At 41.1% G+C, this 21,207-nt stretch overlaps 1 long non-coding RNA gene across 1 annotated transcript; it reads left to right on the plus strand.

Moving 5' to 3' along the window:
* Window positions 1-1,146: 1,146 nt before the first annotated feature.
* On the plus strand, window positions 1,147-10,784 carry LOC311526708. Its single transcript, XR_014713110.1, has 3 exons — window positions 1,147-1,257; window positions 1,838-1,927; window positions 9,305-10,784. It is a non-coding gene; the product is annotated as an uncharacterized lncRNA (long non-coding RNA).
* Window positions 10,785-21,207: the final 10,423 nt, after the last annotated feature.

Raw genomic sequence — 21,207 nt, forward strand, 5'->3', positions numbered from 1 at the left:
TAAATTGAATTATTCTGCTCCTCAACCTTCCACATATCATTATACAGAGAGATTTACAATAGGAATTAAATTATGAAGAAAATGTCTGCAGTTTACATAGGCTAGTGGGATTTCCATCTATGTCTGCCTCCTCAGGTGCTGTTTATGGGTCTGTTTCCTGTAAGTGACATGCAAGAGTTATTTCCAATGGGGGTCTCTCTCTCTCTAATTCATTGTCTTACGAATTATTTTGAACCGCATGGAGCAGTCTTGCATTTCCTTCTCATTCCTGGGGTTTTGGAAGGGAAGGAATGTGTCACGAAGTACCAAATTCAAACATGTCAAGGAAGCTGCACATGAGCAGAGCCAAAAGATTTATCCACAATATTGGAAGTAGAGGACGGTTACAGCTGGAGGAGTGGATTGGTGCAGCTTATTGTCTACTGTTTGGACAGCAGAGCTTTGGTGAGGTTTGACTGTTTCAGGTTTTTGTTTTTTTTCCCCAAGACACCGCTCCCCTTATTTTTAAATTGCTTCATGGACTTATTTAGCCACCCCCTGCTTCACACTCAGCAGTGGCTTTTCCCTCTGCCTTCACACACAGTTTCCCCAATACCCAGTGGGGAAGACTTCTCCTCCAGAGCCCATGCCAACTGGGCAGCCTCCTTTCATCTCTCTGAGGGGTGAAAGTTTCTCGGGGGTCAAAGTGAGCCGAAAGGGGCCGGTACGAGGTACCGGTAAGAACCCGCACCGGCCCATACCCAGCCCACATTAAAGCGCTGCCGTTGTCCCTTCTCCCTCTTGGCAGGCCTGCCGGAAGGGTCCGCACCGGCAGGGCTGCCGACAGGGGGTGGCAAAGGGGGCGGGGACATTAAAGCACTGCTGGCACATCGCTTTAAGGATGGTCCTTTGCCGCGGCAGCGCTTTGATGTTGCTGTGCCCACCCCCGTCGGCAGGGCTGCAGACGGGGGGTGGGGGGGGGGGAGCGCAGCAATGTTAAAGGGCTGCTGCGGCAAAGGACCCTGCAGCGCTTTAACGTCCCTACCTCTTTTGCCCACCATGGCCGCCGACGGGCCGGGGTGGGGGGGGGGCGGAGACAAAGGGAGCAGCTGCCCCGGGGCCAGCGATTTAAAAGGGCCCGGGGCGCCGGACGCTGCTGCTGGGCCCTTTAAATCAACACAGGAGCCCCGGGCGGCGCGGGCCAGGCAGGCTGGAAGGGTTGGCTGGGGGGTGCTGTCCCGCCCCTTCCGGGGGCCAGAGCCGCCCTGGCCCATAGCGGTAAGTGACCTCAGTTACTTTCAGCCCAGCTGTTTCTCCATTTCTTTTCAAATTTCCCCTGAAGACCCATGTTCTCCATTACACCTCAGTTCACAGAATGGCCGGTCAACCCTGGCAATGTGTAAGGAGGGGGCATAAGCTCCGGGCCACGTGAAAAGGAGGAGGAGCAGAGCTACCAATTTTGAGGGGGGTAAAGTCTGGTCCACAGGGGAGTTGGCCCACAAGTGACTTACTCCAGAGGCAGCGACTACGGAGCTCTTCAGCAAGAGGAGGAGGCACAAGCAGGACTCAGTCCCTGCCCTCTAGCACTTTTCCACAGGTTCTGGTCTCTATGTCCCCCCAAGGGTACCATGTACAGTCTCCCAAGCCCTGCTCCAGTTAGGTTGCCCTCCCTCCTTCTCCTCTCCCCGGCAATATTCCCCTCAGTTGTCCTTCGCTCTGAGGGATGTCACTCATTTTAATCCCACAGTTACATTTCACATAGAATAGGTGTATCCCTTCACTTTTACTGTTGAAAATTATTTGCGCCAAAAAGAATCATGAAACTGAAATTACAGAAATTGTTGTTTGTAATGCACAGGAATGAATCATGCAGCAGTTCAAGTTGGTGTCCTTCATTTTGGATTTTAAGCACATTCTGTATCATGTTTTGGCCTTGGCAGGGTGAAAGGTACGTGCTGTACACTTGCAGAGGGCCAATCATAATTTAGCTCAAAAGGTATTGTACAATACGGTAAATCCAATATCATTCTTTAGAAACAGGAGCCTTTTTGTTTGTTTTTAAAATAATACTTACATGTTCTCATCCCTTAGAAAAATCCAAAATCATTGCTTGTAACTCAGCACTCCCAAATTCAACAATAAACTGTTGATCTTCATGATACCAAAAAACATTTCAGCAAAGAAATGGATATTTGTTTCAAGCTTTATTATGTAAAAGTAACAGTAAGTACAATGTGATTTTAAAAAAAAACCTCATCTTTTTATGCTTTCCAGGTAAGTCAATTCAAGCAAAGTTCTCTAAAATAACTGAATTTAGGGTACCAGATGGCTATCTGAAATAGCACGTATTTTAGCTTCCTGTGTAACAGCCAAGCTGATTTAAATCAACTGGAGGAGAGGTATACTTTAATCAGGTCAGCTGACAGTTATTAGATCAAACCTGATTGAGATTCAGACATTCAGCTAAATCAAATTTACTCTGAATCTCAACATTTTCCCTGTATAGGGACAAAGTGAACAGAACTTTTAAAATATTAAAATTATTCCCATTTTGAGAACAGGGATTAGTACAGAATGCCAGACCTTTATTTTGCTTTTAAACCACTTCATAGGATTAACCTGAGACTTTGTTTTTGTGCAAAAAATGTAGGAAACAAAATAGGACTGCTTCCGACTATATAAGTTGCTAGAGTTATAAAAGATCTGATTTTCCACTGCCTTGCACCTTGCTTAGTCTTTTACATCTGTGCAGAATGGTTGTAAAATGCTACAAAATGGATTGGTAGCATTTTGCACTCATTTTGCACAGAAGTAAATGACAGCAAATCTGTAAGACAGCAGAGAATCAGACCATAATTTACATTTAATATAGGACACACTTCTTCCTGAGTCAGTACTGACCCAAAAGTATTATACCAACACTATTATCCAATGTAACATACACAAACTACAATGTGTTAGCATCGTGATATATATGAAGGCCAGTCTAGAGGTTCTTTGCTGCTGGAGGCTCTGGCTCTCAGATAAGATCTAAAACAGAATCCTGACTGTTATGGTCACTAATTTTCCAATGAAACTTTGGTAAAAGTAGATTTTGTGGCCAAATTGCTATACAGGTAATTACACTCTGCCTATCAAAATATCCCCACCAATTTTCTTTAATTATGGTATTTGTCATCACTTTTTTTCCTAAAATGTTGTATAGTGTTGCTGTGAACTCTGAAACAACAGCTGTGTTCTACTCCTGCGGTGGGGAAAGGGAACACGACCTGTCTGTTCCTTACCTTGCAACTGTTCTGAGTAAAGCTGGTCAGAAAACAGAACTTCCATCCCGATGGAAAATTCCAACATTTCAAAATTTGTTTTAATCTTGAATTGGGCTGAAAGATCAAACTATTGAAGTTTGTTGATAGAATGGAAATTCTGGGGAAAAAATGATTTGGTAGTTTTGAAACATTTCACTTTGACATTTTCAATCAAAGCAAAACATTTCAACATTCCTGAAATTAAAATATTTCAGATAATTTCAAGTTGTTGAAACAACCTGAAAACTTCATTTTAAGTCATTTCAATATTAAACTGCATTTCCTTAGCATTCATTGGCTTACAGGTGTTGTACATTTCCGATCCCATTCTCCAATATGAGCCAGACTCCCTGGCAGGAATACATCTCCCATAATGCAGTCAGAGTCATGTAACTCCCAAGATGCATCATGAAGCTGGATAGTTGCATTTCATTGTAGGACATGTAGTCTTCCATTGCATCCACTCCTGGGCCTCTACTGCACAATTAATTTGATCTGGTGCATCCTACAATAGATGCTAAAAATATTCTCTAGAGTAGTGGTAGTATCAGGAAGGGAGTTCACAGGTCTTACTTTCCCTTTCACTTCCTCCTCTGGTGTAGGTTGGAGTATCCTGTCTAAATTTCCTCATCAGTTAAATTAGTATAGTACTTACCTACCCCTCCAAAGGGTGCCATGAGGGTTGATTAATATCTTTACAGTGATTAGAGCATTTGGAGTGTTAACTAAAGTGCTATGTATAATCACTAGGAGCTGACTGGAGACTGACAATTCCATTTAGCAGCAATGTTAGAGATTCTGAAATTTGTTTTCATTCTGCACTGGAACAAACCCAAAACTTTTCCAATTTAGTGAAAATAAAATTGTGTTGAAATGTCTGTTTATGATTGAAACATGAGCTTTTCAATTCAGGGTTGGATTTTGGATACAACGTTTTCTGATCACTTCTGTCCTGAAAGCAAGTGGAGGGAGAGAGAGAGAGAGACTTACCCTCTATAGTCAGATAGTTAGGACACTGGCCTAGAGAACCCTAAACCCAAAAAAGATTCCCCTTGAAAAATTTGTCAAATTCAGTATGTTTCCGCCAAATATTTTGGCTTCAGCAGAACAGCATATTTCAACAACATTTAGTTTAGTCAGTAATGTCTCAATCAGCTCTAATAATCACCATTCCTACTCTCTTCTCTGTCCACTATAGACTGCAAATTCATAAATAACTACAATGCAACCCTTCAATCTCAAAGACAGCAATGTGAAAGAGAGGCGGTCTGGTGAGAATAAAGGAGTCATGGCTCCTTTGAGAATTCCCTCCTCCTCCTTCAGGTCAGTGGAGTAGAGAGGGAGGGAGAACCATCACCTGATCTAGGAGTGGGCCAGAAGGGCTCATGTAAGCCACTGTCCCCTACACAACAGGGGAAAGGTATATATGCCCTGTCCTGCTGGACACAGCCCTCTCTCACTAACTGCTAATGTGTCCTGGTGTCCAGTGAAGGTACACAATCCGTAGGAACTCTGGTTCCCTGATAAACCAGAATTGGAAATGGTTTTAGAGGAAGGCATGCCCTAAAGAAGCTGGGAATGTAGTTGGGGCTCCTAATGTTTGGCACAGCAAGGAGACACCCTCATATACACACTTTTCCTAGCCCTTAATACTTCATACAAGGTATGGAGATGGGGCGCCAGCAGTGACAGCCCTCCCCAAATAGGTGGAAATGATTCAAGAAAGAATCTTGACCTGCACTATATAAGTTATTGCTGGAGAGTTCCCAGAGAAGCTAATAAAATTGTGGCCTAATTAAACCACTTCCCTCCCATCTTGCCATTCTTCCTTCATGTCCAGGTCAATATGTCAGACATCATCCCTTAGAAAAAATACATTGAGTATATTTTAGCATGGGGGTATCCAGAGAAATGAAATGGGCAAACATTGCCTTAAAATCCAACAGTGACTTAATACGGCCACAGTCCTGATGCAGGAGTGCTTGAACCCTTCACAACCGGTAACACTTTCACTTTCTATTCTTGCACTTTGTCTCAAACCACACACCCCAGCAACCCAGCTAATGGGGGATATATATACACATATACGCACACGCAATGCAATATAATATACGTACATGAATAACATTTGGGGCCAAATTGAGGAATCCATCTAAATTATAACCAAGATTCCTAAAAGACAATGATGAGCTCATTAAATCACTGAGTCCAATGCCACCTCATCCCTTCTGCTGTTTCCCTTATTAAATTTTGGTCATAATGAGATTGGGGAGGTTCTTATTAGTATGTATGACTACAGGTAAATAACAGGAATTGTTCAAGGATATTTTGAGTTGGTAAAACATGAACCAATTAAATTAATCTGTTTTTATTCCTCTAATCCTGTGAGGGGCAGTGCATATGGACATTTATCTTTGAAAGAACATAGTTAGTGACAACATTATTAAACAAAACATTCTGTAATTATCTGCAGGCTTTATTTATTTATCTTGTAGTAGGGCTGATTACGAAGATAGTGAAGCTGGAAAAGAGCTGCATGTATTCATTTTGGTTGGAGATGAATCTGTCATTCCTCTTGAAGTAGATTAGATTAAAAACTTGTCTATGTTTGATTTGGTGTACTGTAACATGCCCTTATTAAACATGCATTCTTAGAATGACTATATATTTCACAGTGCCATTAAATTGCACCACCTAACATCCTTGACTAAACAACAACAACAAAGATATTCTGAAAGTATAATGAATTTGTGGAGTTGTATTTTTACGCAGTCATCCACCCAAATTTCCTTTTACACTTGCATTCCATTTCAAAGTTGTTTCACAGATACTTGCGTCTACTAAACTTCCACACAGGGTTTGTGTTCATTGAAACAGTTAGCTGGAGTGAGTACACTTGAGTTACTTCACTAACCTAGCTCGAGTGAGAGCTATAAGTGATCACACTGCAAAACAACTTGAGCTACACAGAGTAATTATATCAGCAGTGGGTGGGTTGTTGTAACTCAAGCTACTACATCCCCACTGCATTACTATCTCCAAGCAGCACTCAAACTTCAACCCATACCCCATGACAGTCAGCTAGCTTGACCTTAAAGCACCATTAAATTAAAAATAGGCACTTTTGCTTGTGAACGTGACCTGCATTAGGGGCAAAACTTGAGTTACAGCTTGAGCTAACAATGCAGTGAATAAAAGCCCTTAAATACATTATGGAACTAATCATATGAGCACAAGCTACTTCTATGAGTGAAAGTGACAGGATCAGGTTCTAAACCAGACACTGAAGAGTTTGAATCTGTAGTTGACCCCCAGGCACTACGCTGTAAGAGACTGACAGTCCCATGTCTATTTTGTGTTAAACTTAGTTGCAACACTTAAAACAATAATGGAAAGTAAAATCAAAAAGTTCAATGCCAGAAGAAGTCACCTTTTCTCCCCCCTCCCCCAAGCCCCCCAGGTCTTAACATTGTTAAGCGTTGTCATTGTATATGCCATGCTTTGATACAAATTAGGGTTTCAGCACCTAGGAGCTGCTCTTCTTCCCAATGAGTCTGTGGGACTTTTCAGTGAAAGGAAGACTGGATCAAGTTCTCTGTGAACATTTTCCTATACTTTATAGACCAAGACTGTGCACTAGAATGCAAAGAGCCCAATCCTATGAGGTTCTGAGTCAATGAGAGTTAAAAGCTGTCATAAATGTAAAGGGAAGGGTAAACCCCTTTAAAATCTCTCCTGGCCAGAGGAAAAATCCTCTCACCTGTAAAGGGTTAAGAAGCTAAAGGTAACCTCGCTGGCACCTGACCAAAATGACCAATGAGGAGACAAGATACTTTCAAAAGCTGGGAGGAGGGAGAGAAACAAAGGGTCTGTGGCTGTTGGTATGCTGCTTTGCCGGGGATACAACAGGAATGGAGTCTTAGAACTTTCAGTAAGTAATCTAGCTAGGTATGCGTTAGATTATGATTTCTTTAAACGGCTGAGAAAAGAATTGTGCTGAATAGAATGACTATTTCTGTCTGTGTGTCTTTTTTGTAACTTAAGGTTTTGCCTAGAGGGATTCTCTATGTTTTGAATCTAATTACCCTGTAAGGTATCTACCATCCTGATTTTACAGAGGTGATTCCTTTACTCCTATTTACTTCTATTTCTATTAAAAGTCTTCTTGTAAGAAAACTGAATGCTTTTTCATTGTTCTCAGATCCAAGGGTTTGGGTCTGTGCTCACCTATGCAAATTGGTGAGGATTTTTACCAAATCTTTCCCAGGAAGTGGGGTGCAAGGGTTGGGAGGATTTTGGGGGGAAAGACATGTCCAAACTACGTTTCCCAGTAAACCCAGTTAGAGTTTGGTGGTGGCAGTGGTTATTCCAAGGACAACAGATAAAATTAATTTGTACTTTGGGGAAGTTTTAACCTAAGCTGGTAAAAGTAAGCTTAGGAGGTTTTCATGCAGGTCCCCACATCTGTACCCTAGAGTTCAGAGTGGGGGAGGAACCTTGACAAAAGCTCTCAGCACCTCATAGCTGACATTCAGCAGCGCCTTGCAGAATTAAGCTCTACAAGTGTTACAACTGGATCCTGCAAACCCAAGGGACCACTCACATGTGAAAGAGATTGTAAAAAGTCAGGCATTCATATTATATTCTTCAATTAAGGTAATGGCCAGAGAGTGATTTCAAGGATGTTAGTAACACCAGATTATTGCACATGAAAATAAGTGGTAGCATAGTCTGTTCAAAAACTCATTTATTCTGTAGCAAGTATCTTCTGTAGCAAGTAAAAGCCATCTCATACACTGAATAAGAGGTCACTGCAAATGGCATGAAAGCATTTCAAGGCTCAGAATTTTGTACCTGAAGAAATCAATTTCAAGCAATATGACCTTGGAAAAAAAGCTTACCTTTCTTGTACAAATACAAATGACATATTTATCCTGTACAAATATTACAAATGAGCAGGTAGTTTGATTCTATTATTATAAATAGTGAATGTAAATAAAACTAAATTAGCTGTTCCCACTCAAGAAAGAGATCTTGGAGTCATTGTGGATAGTTCTCTGAAAACATCCACTCAATGTGCAGCGGCAGTCAAAAAAGTGAACAGAATGTTGGGAATCATTAAAAATGGGATAGATAATAAGACAGTAGGTATCATATTGCTGCTATATAAATCCTTGGTATGCCCACATCTTGAATACTGCATGCAGATGTGGTTGCGCCATCTCAAAAAAGATAGATTGGAATTGGAAAAGGTTCAGAAAAGGGCAACAAAGGTGATAAGGGGTACGGAATGGCTGCCATATGAGGAGAGATTAATAAGACTGGGACTTTTCAGCTTGGAAAAGAGACAACTAAGGGAGGATATGATAGAAGTCTATAAAATCATGATTGGTGTGGAGAAAGTAAACAGGGAAGTGTTATTTACTCTTTCTCATACCACAAGAACTAGCAGTCACCAAATGACATGAATAGGCAGCAGATTTAAAACAAACAAAAGGAAGTATTTTTTCACACAATGCAGAGTCAACCTGTGGAATTCTTTGCCAGAGGATGTTGTGGAGAATGTTGTGAAGGCCAAATTCAAAAAAGAACTAGATAAGTTCATGGAGGATAGGTCAATCAATGGCTTTTAGCCAGGATGAGCAGGGATGGTGTCCCTAGCCTCTGTTTGCCAGAAGCTGGGAATGGGCGATGGGATGGATCACTTGATGATTAACTGTTCTGTTCATTCCCTCTGAGTCACTTGGCATTGGCCACTGCCAGAAGAGAGGATACTGGGCTAGATGGACCTTTGGTCTGACCCAGTATGGCCATTCTTTTATTCTTATATACATTTAAGTAAGCTAAATTAGGATTTCAAGTCAGTTTGTGACACTTGAATATGATTTTTGTTCAGTTTCCAGGATATATGGGTCTAAACCAAACCACAGATCTAAACAACCCCCAAATTTCAGGGAAGTTTCTTTCTCCTGAAATGGATCTGAATCCTGATTTCACTGCTAGTTTCTATTTCTGTCCAGGGTGAAAACTAAATGTGATGGCACTTCTGCCTTCATAAAGCATCAATTCCAAAGAAACCCTGCCCTTGAGGAATTCCCACCATGATTTCAACAATTTCCATCCCACCATCAACCTCAGCCTGGTCAAATCCACAGAAGAGATCCATTTCCTGGACACTACAGTGCTAATAAACGATGGTCACATAAACACCACCCTATACCAAAAACCTACTGACCGCTATTCTTACCTACATGCCTCCAGCTTTCACCCTGACCGCACCACATGATCCATTGTCTACAGCCAAGCTCTACGATACAACCGCATTTGCTCCAACCCCTCAGACAGAGACAAACACCTACAAGATCTCTATCAAGCATTCTTACAACTACAATACCCACCTGCGGAAGTGAAGAAACAGATGGATAGAGCCAGAAGAGTTCCCAGATGTCACCTACTACAGGACAGGCCTAACAAAGAAAATAACAGAATGCCACTAGCCGTCACCTTCAGCCCCCAACTAAAGCCCCTCCAACGCATTATTAAGGATCTACAACCTATCCTGAAGGATGACCCAACACTCTCACAGATCTTGGGAGACAGGCCAGTCCTTGCCTACAGACAGCCCCCCAACCTGAAGCAAATACTCACCAGCAACCACATACCACACAACAGAACCACTAACCCTGGAACCTATCCTTGCAACAAAGCCCGTTGCCAACTGTGCCCACATATCTATTAAGGGGACACCATCACAGGGCCTAATCACATCAGCCACACTATCAGAGGCTCGTTCACCTGCACATCCACCAATGTGATATATGCCATCATGTGCCAGCAATGCCCCTCTGCCATGTACATTGGTCAACTGGACAGTCTCTACGTAAAAGAATAAATGGACACAAATCAAATGTCAAGAATTATAACATTCATAAACCAGTTGGAGAACACTTCAATCTCTCTGGTCACGTGATTACAGACATGAAAGTTGCGATATTACAACAAAAAAACTTCAAATCCAGACTCCAATGAGAGACTGTTGAATTGGAATTCATTTGCAAATTGGATACAATTAACTTAGGCTTGAATAGAGACTGGGAGTGGCTAAGCCATTATGCAAGATAACCTATTTCCCCTTCTTTTTTCCTACCCCCCCCCCCAGGCGTCCTTGTTAAACCCTGGATTTGTGCTGGAAATGGCCCACCTTGATTATCATACACATTGTAAGGAGAGTGGTCACTTTAGATAAGCTATTACCAGCAGGAGAGTGGGTTTGTGTGTGGGGGGGAGAGAGAACCTGGATTTGTGCTGGAAATGGCCCACCTTGATTATCATACACATTGTAAGGAGAGTGATCACTTTAGATAAGCTATTACCAGCAGGGGAGTGGGGTGGAGGGAGGTATTTTTTCATGCTTTGTGTGTATAAAAAGATCTTCTACACTTTCCACAGTATGCATCCGATGAAGTGAGCTGTAGCTCACGAAAGCTTATGCTCAAATAAATTGGTTAGTCTCTAAGGTGCCACAAGTACTCCTTTTCTTTTTGCGAATACAGACTAACACGGCTGTTACTCTGAAACCTATTTTAATCAGAACTTTCAAAGTTGATTAAAGAGATGGATATCCTCTGGACAGTAAGATCTATCATTATTCTATATGAGTGTTATTCCGTGTACATTTTGGTTACACAAGACAATGGATGGCTGGACACCTATGCTGATTCTGTTAAGTGCAGTAGGTGTACTTTTAGATGGGAGATTTGGAATCACAGATAAACATGAGCATCTCTATTTCACTATGATTCTGAGGCTTAGCTTCTTTTGCTATTGTCAGGTGTTGCCTCCAATCCTCAGACGTAGAGGTTGGCAGGTAGGTCGCATCTAGGCATAGAGGCCAAGGGTGGCAATGGAATTGAGATTCAGGGGCAGACCAGAGTCAAAAGTGAGATCAGAGTTTGTAGAAAAAACAGAAGCAAAACTGTAGCCAGAGTGAAGGTGCAGGCCAGAAGGCCGAACCAGGTGGTCAGAGTCCAAAGACAAGCCAAGTCAATATCAAAGGCAGAGTCCAGATACAGGCCAAAGGTCGAAGTTGGGTAGTCAGAGTCTGATGGAGGATCGGGGGAGGAGGCAAGGCTGGTGTGGGTCACTGATGGGGATGGAGTGAGGCTGGAGTAGGGCAAGGACAATACTGGGACAGGACTCCAGTGGGGCAGGGGCAGGCTAAGAGTCTTAAGAGTCTGATGGACAGTGAGGTAGCAGGAGAATTCCTGGCCTGATAGCACTGTTGCTGTGAAGTTCTGGTGGGATTGTGGAAACAGAACATAAGAACATAAGAATGGCCATACTGGGTCAGACCAAAGGTCCATCTAGCCCAGTATCCTGTCTACCGACAGTGGCCAATACCAGGCGCACCAGAGGGAGTGAACCTAACAGTTAATGATCAAGTGATCTCTCTCCTGCCATCCATCTCCACCCTCTGACAAACAGAGGCTAGGGACACCATTCCTTACCCATCCTGGCTAATAGCCATTAATGGACTTAACCTCCATGAATTTATCCAGTTGTCTTTTGAACCCTGTTATAGTCCTAGCCTTCACAACCTCTTCAGGCAAGGAGTTCCATAGGTTGACTGTGCGCTGAGTGAATAAGAACTTCCTTTTATTTGTTTTAAAACTGCTACCCATTAATTTCATTTGGTGGCCCCTAGTTCTTATATTATGGGAACAAGTAAATAACTTTTCCTTATTCACTTTCTCCACACCACTCATGATTTTATATACCTCTATCATATCCCCCTTAGTCTCCTCTTTTCCAAGCTGAAAAGTTCTAGCCTCGTTAATCTCTCCTCATACGGGACCCGTTCCAAACCCCTAATCATTTTAGTTGCCCTTTTCTGAACCTTTTCTAAGTATATCTTTTTTGAGATGAGGGGACCACATCTGTATGCAGTATTCAAGATGTGGGCATACCATGGATTTATATAAGGGCAATAAGATATTCTCCATCTTATTCTCTATCCCTTTTTTAATGATTCTTAACATCCCGTTTGCTTTTTTGACTGCCGCTGCACACTACATGGACATCTTCAGAGAACTATCCACGATGACTCCAAGATCTTTCTCCTGATTAGCTGTAGCTAAATTAGCCCCCATCATACTGTATGTATAGTTAGGGTTATTTTTTCCAATATGCATTACTTTACATTTATCCACATTAAATTTCATTTGCCTTTTTGTTGCCCTATCACTTAGTTTTGTGAGATCTTTTTGAAGTTCTTCACAGGCTGCTTTGGTCTTGACTACCTTGAGCAGTTTAGTATCATCTGCAAACTTTGCCACCTGAGCCTGGGGGTCATCTGACCCAGGCTCTGCTCAGCAACATGTCAGTACTGCATACCTGAGGGCTGAGTCTCTGAAGGCTCTGTGAAAGTCGTAAGTGAGTGCAGCTGGGTTGTTGCTGCATGTCCGAGTGCTGATTCACTGGAGCACCTAATGAGGCTCTGAGGATAGCCAGCACAAGCCCTCCCACATCTAAACCCCTCCAAGCCTAAGGGCAGGAGTCACTAGACTTGGGCATTAAAAAGATTATGGGGGACAACAAATGAAAAAAAAACAGGGATGGGAGTGAGAGTCAGAGGTTCAAAAGCAGGGATCCAGAAGGGACACCAAGAAGAGAACCTCGGACAATGTCACTGCTCCTTGAAGGCATCCAGGAAACCAGTGGACGTGGCCCAGAGGAACTCTGTCCAGAGATGTGACTTAAGGGAGGATCAGAAGTAGGCCCCACAGTTGCAGAGCACCAGCTTCTTCCTCCTGGTATGGTAGACAACCACCTTGGCCAGCACCAGGAGGAAGTAGAGGAGGCGGCCCAGGGGTGGGCAAACTTTTTAGCCGGAGGGCCACATCGGGGAATAAAAATTGTATGGTGGGCCATGAATGCTCACAAAATTGGGGTTATGGTGTGGGAGGGGCTGAGGGCTCTGGGGTGGGGCTGGGGATGAGGACTTTGGGGTGTAGGAGGGTGCTCTGGGCTGAGACAGAGAGGTTCGGAGGGCTGCAGGGGTATCTGGGCTGGGGCAGGGGTGTGGGAAGGGGTGCAGGCTCTGGGGTGGGGCTGGGGATGAGAGGTTTGGGGTTCAGGAGGGTGCTCCATGCTGGGATCGAGGGGTTTGGAGAGCGGGAGGGGGATCAGGGCTGGGCAGGGGATTGTGGCATGGAGAAAGGCTCAGGGGTGCAGTCTCTGAGCGACACTTACCTCAAGTGGCTACCGGAAGAAATGGCATGCCTCTTCTCCAGCTTCTATCCGTGGAGTGGCCCCTGACCCTGCTAGAGCACCAGAGCGGGGCCATGCATTCTCTCTCTCTCTCTATATATATATTCTCTCTACATATATGAGTGCTGTAGAAACCTGGAATGAAGGAGAGTTGATAAAGGGAGAACTGTGAAGCCAGGCAGTTGGAGATTAACTTCTGAAAAAGGAGGTTGAAGAGTTTCCCTATATCTCAAATTGAACATCTCTGAGGAAGAGAGACAGTAGCAATCTTTAAAATCTGTAAGTGACCCACTGGTGGGAAGGTACTCTGGAGGAGACCTAGTTTACAAGTCATATTGCTGGGCAACTGGTGGGGGTCCAAATACAGAAACTTCAGCTGTCAGTCTATTAACATAAGCATATGATTCTGCTGAGTAGTTACTTAGGGAGTCCTGGAAGTCTTCCAAGTCTCGTAGTGACTTCAGTGGCTTTTCTTTGCACAGTGGCATTTTGGGATTGGATCCCTAGTGTTAAGGAATAAGCTTGGGTTTTAACGATTGTCTGTTATTTGTTTTTAATCATTGTTTCTGTACCTTTTTAGTTTTTGTACCGTTTTTCACAAAATACCTTAAAATGTTGCATAATCTCTTAACATTCACAAGAAGCACTTCCCATTTTTTCACAGTTGCACTTCACATGAATTTTGTACCCCTTTCATCTTTCCAAACAAAACCTCTGATGTTGGCCTGAAAGAACTTACCATCCAAAAATACAATTAGCTCAGCCCTTTATGATGAACCACTGAAACAAATCAATGCAATACTTGGGTCTAGCAGTAACCAATTACTTGAAAAAGGTAGCCAAGTAGAAACTAGTAGGATACCAGTACAGTATCACATAATTGCTTAGATTTTTTTAAATTTCCAAAGTGAAAGGTAGTACATTAAGAAACCTAATTAGATATTGATTTAAATAAATTTAGCCTCCTGGCTACTAAACAGTATTTATTATTCTGATGTACATTAAAAACAACAAGGGAAAGCCAAATATTTTTGCCTCCTTACTTATCAGAAAACCAAATTAAAATGAAACCCTCAGGAATACAAAAATCAGATTACAATGAAATACACTGATATTACTTTGCCAAGGTAAACAAAGATAAATAATGGGAAATAAATATGTGATAATACTGAGAATTTAAAAGAATTCTGTCTGATAGATTACACCTTGGAGGATAGTTCCATCAATGGCTATTTGACAAGATGGTCAGGGATGCAACCCCATGCTCTGGGTGTCCCTAAACCTTTGACTGCCAGAAGCTGGGACTGGACAACTGGGGATGGATCACTCAATAATTGCCCTGGTCTGTTCATTCCCTCTGAAGCATCTGGCACTGGCCACTGTTGGAAGACAGGATGCTGAGACAGCTGGACCACTGGCTAACTCAGTATGGCCTGTCTTGTGTTCCTATTTTCTACTATCTATCTGTGTATTAACTATTGAACTATGTAAATTATTATTCAGTTCTGACATTTGATATATGCAAATAAGTCCCCTTGACTTTAATGGGAGTTTGAACATGTACATTCCAAGACAGATTTTGGCACTAACATTTTAAAAATAGTTTAAATTTTAATAATCTAGGCCCCAGTTCAGGAAACTCCCTATTCAACAAATGAATTAAGCATGTGCTTAACTTTAGGTACACACTTAAGTACCACTGATTTCAGTAGGACTCATTGCAAATGCAATTACATGCTTAAGATACTTTCATTCAATTTCTCCTTCTAGGACCCAGTCTTACACCCATAAATGTAAAAGGGAGCTTTGCCAAGGACTTCAGTGAAAATGGGATTGAATCCATAATAATACTTAAAAAAAATAAACCCAAGGGAGAGGAGAGAACACACCACTTCTGTTGCCTTTGCCTTTCATTTCTTGCTTTCTAGCATTCATCTATGATGGTTTTGTTAAATATTTTTTGGTTTACCTCTAACATATAGTTTAACAGTCTCCTATATTTTGGATGCTTCTTCAATAGCAGGATGGGACAATAGTCAATTAAGCTTACAGTAAAATAATAACCATTACACTGTGTCATGGAATCTTTGTACAGGTGTATGCAAGTGCATAAGGAAATAACTATCACCAATCTGATGGGAATCACTATCAACAAACTGAAGCGACAGTTGCAACAGAAATAGCTATTATTTATGCCAGTCATTCCTTGAAGAATTCCTTTCCAGTGCACAGTTTTAACAACACCGAAAAAGTGCCCACTATATTTCTAGAGACAAACAGACACAATCCTGAATCTACTACTCAGACAAAAGCTTCTTTTAATTCAGTTTTAAATCTATGGGGGTTTTGAATAAACCCCATCTCTAAACAACAGAAGAGGAAAGGAATTAAAAAAAAAAGTACAGCAAATAAAACAGCCTTTGATATATATTGATGGATATTTCCGCTGAACTTCAGCTATACAGTTACACTTGAGAGATTCTAATTTACAGCTTATAGGTGATCTAAAAGCAGAGCCGGAAGTATAATAAATGTTCTGAAACTATTAATCATATGAATTTTGGAAGAAAATATTGAACATTGTTTAAAATTATAGGACAAGATATGCAGCATTCCCTAGTTCTTCCTGTGTTAATTTACACTAAAGAGACACATTACTTGATTATTTCACTGCAAATAAATTGTAGATTAAAGGAACATTAATAATAACTATAAATATCAAAGTTAGACACTGGACTAATTAGACAAACCACTGGGCTACAGAGTGGATAATGGATATTAAACATATCCAGTCCAACAGTATACAACAAGGCAACTTGCAAGTTTCAAGAGCAAACGTATGGCAAATATGTCGTCATATTGCTTAATGTACTATTGGAAGGTATCAGATACAATGGTATCAGAGCATGGAAAAGAACCTATATAGAACAGAATAGAAACATATGCCCTGATCCTACAATGGGATGCATGCCAACAGATTCCTGTTCAAAGTTCATTTCAGTATGTATGTGATACTCCCCAGGAATACCCAGGATTGCGAGGGACCTCATCACCACCTGTTCTTAGCATGAAAGTATTGTCTGTAACGGATGTGGCTCAGCTATCTGAAATCACCAGCCTCTGGCAGCACTGTCACGGGCCTCACTTTGGTAGCAATATGCATACACCAACCCCCAAGTCCTCAGAGCACACCCTTCAGTGTCCAGTTCCTGTTCCCCTGAATGCTCTATAGAGTTACCAGGCCTGCTGTTCCCAAAGGAGCAAAACACATTAGCTTGTATGATTCAACTCAGGATCAACACTTTAATGCCACAGCACTTAGACATACTTACGGTGAGAACAAGAATAAGTGTATCATCAAAGAACAGAGATTCAAGTGATAGTGAGTAAGATTATAGGAAACAAATGGGTACAATAAAACAAAACCATAACATACTTTCTAGAGACCAAACTTAACTAATAGGTTAGCATCCTGTCTAAAGAAGTTTATTTCATCCAAAGTTCTCTCCAGCGTTTTTATCCAAGCCTGGATGAGACCCCTTTTCCATAAAGGAAACTCTCGGTGCATTTACTTCCTTAGTGAAGGATGATAGTGTATCTTCTTTGTCTCTTAAAGGTAGTGGGAAAAAACTTTTATGTGCACTTTAAAATATGGACCCCCTTCCTCCACACAGTTTTTCCCTGTTTCCTGTTGGTTTCTTTCTTTGAAGTTCCAACAATCAATTAACATTCAGTTCAGGCATGTGATAGGAGATCCATTGTGAATTATGCATTACTTAATTTACATGTAAAGAGACAGCTAGACAAACATTCCTTGTCTCCCAGCAAACCTTTTTTTCACTTTGCTGGTGATCAGTCCCTAGACACAGACCTTTAAGAATATAATTGTATATGAATAGAATTGTTACTGTATATACAGAACTCATTATACAACATCTGTACATGCATTTCACAATCATATTGATGGCCAGTATGACACTTAGAGATTTCATGTGATACTCCTTGGTGAACTAGAATGTACATGCCAGACCTAAGAGATTCCCTGTAACTCCTCATTACGCCCTTGCACATTTGGCATTAAGAGGTTCTTGGGTCACAATGGGTGCCACAAAAAGACGCAAAATAGATACTGTAGACACTTCAAGATAGAATAGCATATTTAAGGAAAAGATATCCTAATATTGCTGAGTCATGAAGAGAGAGAGAGAGCACAGGCTGTTGGCGGGTGGGGTTATAGGCAGATAAAGGAAATCTTAGTAAAAGAAACATGAAACTATTATGTATTTTGGTGGAGGTTTTTACAAAGTATCCCTATTATTGTATGGAATTATAAGAATGAATTGCTGGTGTAAAAATAAATCTAAAGAGATAGTTTGAGAAAACTATTTTTTTTCTTTTTATATGAAACTTTTAAAAGATTATATTGACATAATTGCTATTTCCATCTATTGGAGAACCTCCACCTACTGTTGAGGCACATATGAAATGCAAAGGTGAAATCCTGGCCCTCTTAACATCAGTACTGCCATTGGCTTATTGAAGCCATATTTCACACCAGCTGTTGTAATTTTGACTACCATAAAATGGCACTGACATGTCTAAAGAAGGGGACAGGAAATGCTAAAGAAACTGCCAATTGCTGTCCACGTTGTGAGACTTGCTCAGAGTTGAATGGCCACTCAGATTGGGTTGCCAACCCTCCAGAATTGCTGTGGCGTCTCCAGAACATGTGATGAAACCTCAAGGAATACATTCCAACCAAAATTAGCAACCCTACTCCCAGAGTATGTCTACACTGCAATTAGACACATGTGGCTGGCCCGTACCAGCTGACTTGGGCTAACGGGCTCATAGTAAGGGCTTAACTATGGTGCAGATTTTTGGGATTGGGCTACAGCCCAAGCTCTGGGATCCTCCCACCTCTCAGCATCTTAGAGCCGAGCCACAGCCAGTACATTTACACCACAATTAAACAACCCCTTAGACTGAGCACTGCGAGCCCAAGTCAGCTGCCACAGGGTTTTCAATTGCAGTGTAGACATACCCTCAATCAGAGGGGTAAGCGTAGGATGTAACACAATTGGAGGATTGCTGAGAGCTATTTACGGTCTCCCAATAGGCATGCTACAGGAAGAGTAAAACGTGTTTTAACTCTTAGCTTTTCCTGCATACAGGTCCTTCTAAACTCCCTCCCCATGTCATCTTTTTCTCATCATGCCTAAGAGCTTGCCACTTGGCACAAATACTCCAGAAAAAAGCAATGACATATTTTTCACATTGTCTTATCTAAGTTTGTAAACAAAGTAAAGGAAGTGATTAAAAATGTTGATAGAAAAACTTCATTTTTATTGCTATTCTATTAATTTCTGTTTGGGTCTTAAGCTATGCTCATTACTGGGTTTCTTTTACCCTCCCATTGCAAACACTATGGTACTTTGGATTTGCTGTAAACCATCCACACAATCACTTAACAAGGCATAACATTCATGGACTTGATTCAACTCCCTTAGAAGTCTTTGAATTGACTTCCATGGGATTTGGAACATGCCCTATATATAAAAATGCCATATCGGTGTTACAAGTATTGATTTAGCAAGATTTAAACATCTCACATACAGATTTTAGCCCATTTTTTATCACTGTTAACAGTGTTCTCTGTGCAGCAATACACTGAAGGAGACAGAGGGTTATGGGGGTTTTGCTTGTTTGTTTGTTAATTGGAAATATAAGGATATTCTTGATATTCTCGGTATGAAGCAGAGTTTTTGGCTGTCACATACTGAGGGATGAAGGCAATTATGTAATGGCACTTTGTTTATTAAAACTGAAGACTTCAAGTTTCACATTTTCCAATAATGTATAAGATAGGTCAGCAATAGATTCTAGTTATTCATTCACTGTTAGAGAATCAGATTGAATCTGCCTTTCTTCTTTTAGCTCAATTTTTGTTAATTAAAGTCTCCATAGTACCTGCACCATGTTGTTATTATTGATATGTTAACCTTTTAATTCAATGGCGTATGTCTCCTTTCTAGTTTCCTTCAACACATGACAGAAAACATTAAAATAAATAAAAATGACCATCTGCCATAAGCTTTAGAACAATATCAGTAGTCTCCTAGTTGCAAGACTAAAGATGAATAGAACAGTTTTGCAGGGTCTTTGACACTATGAGGCCCATATACCAGATACACATTCAAACTTTAATGAAGGTTGTTGTTCTGAAAAGTACTTCTCTGAACACTGATTCATGTTCTGTATTCTTAGGTTATTATATAACCCCCATAGCTGTGGTATCTTAGCACTTCTTGTAAAATCCTAACTTTCTAATACTCTGATGTTAATCCTAAAAGTGTCCTGCCTTCTAGAAACAACTGTTCCACATAGCAATGTGGCAACCAAAACTAGTTTAGTTATTGCAAGTTATTTTTGTAATGGGATATGGAGTCAGGTTGCAACTTTCATGTGTTAATTTCCCATCCTACATATAGCAATTCAACAGTTCGCTCCATATAGTATTTTCATTTTCTCCTGATGGGTTTTCATCTACTCATAAATTTCAAGGCGACAAGAAACTATTGTGATCATTTACTCTAAACTCCTCCGTAACATAGTCCATAGAGTTTCACCTAATGAGTTCCACAGCTAGGCCAATAACTTGTGCTTAAAGTGGAGCATATTTTTTTAAAACAAATCCAGTCTTGATTTAAACACCCCCAAAAATGAAGCATTTACCACATCCCTTGGTAATCTGTTCCAATGGTTAATTACCCTCGCTATTAAAAATGCATGTCTTTTTTCCAGTTTGAACTTTCCTAAATTCAGTTTCCTTTTGTTTCTGTCAAATTTGATGGTGATGTTACCCCAGGGTCTCTAGTAAACTTGCTGTTCTTGAACACATTGTATTAGTTATAAATTATTATTATTTCTCACCCAAGAGAGTACAAGTGTAGTTCAAGTTCTCCTTCTCCTTTCCTATTTTCAAAGTAGCCTACCCAGAGAAGAAATACAGAGGGAGCTGTAGAAGGCAAAGGAAAATGATAAACATATTCTTTTAAAAGGTATGTGATTAAGTATTAAATTATGTGCTGAATGACTCAGCTGGCATCATGCTTGTCTTTAGATAAAGGTCGTACATTTAAGTCCCACTACAGGACTTGGACTTGTACCCAATATTTATTGTTTATTACAATAAAAAATAGTACTGTGCTGCAGTTCTAGCAGGATGCTAAACTGCTAAATGTGCAGTCCTTCAGATATGCTAGCATTTCTAGTAAGGGTTTTGGCACAAATAAAGGAGGCCATATATCTCATACTGTGGTTTATTGAGCCTACCTGTGTGCTTCTTGGAGACAAAACCAAAACTCTAATAAGAGTTAAATGGAAGCAGAGCTGGGCCCACGTATGCCCCTTAGACTGTGTGATGTCCCATCATGTTACAGTGTGATCATGCATATGCATGTGGTTGTATTGACAATTTCAGTCAAATCCAACTCTCACCGAAGTCAACGACAGTCTTCCTGTTCTCAGGAGGTGGCTAATATAGTCTAAGGTGATGAGGGAGAGAAGGGAAAAGCTCCTAAATTTCTGAGGGAGTGTCTTTCCCCCCTCCATCTCCTTTTCTTTAATTTGCCAGACATCATAATAATCTCTC

Source organism: Lepidochelys olivacea (genome assembly GCF_965140295.1).
Source record: "Lepidochelys olivacea isolate rLepOli2 genome assembly, chromosome: 9".
NCBI classification, from domain to species: Eukaryota; Metazoa; Chordata; order Testudines; family Cheloniidae; genus Lepidochelys; species Lepidochelys olivacea.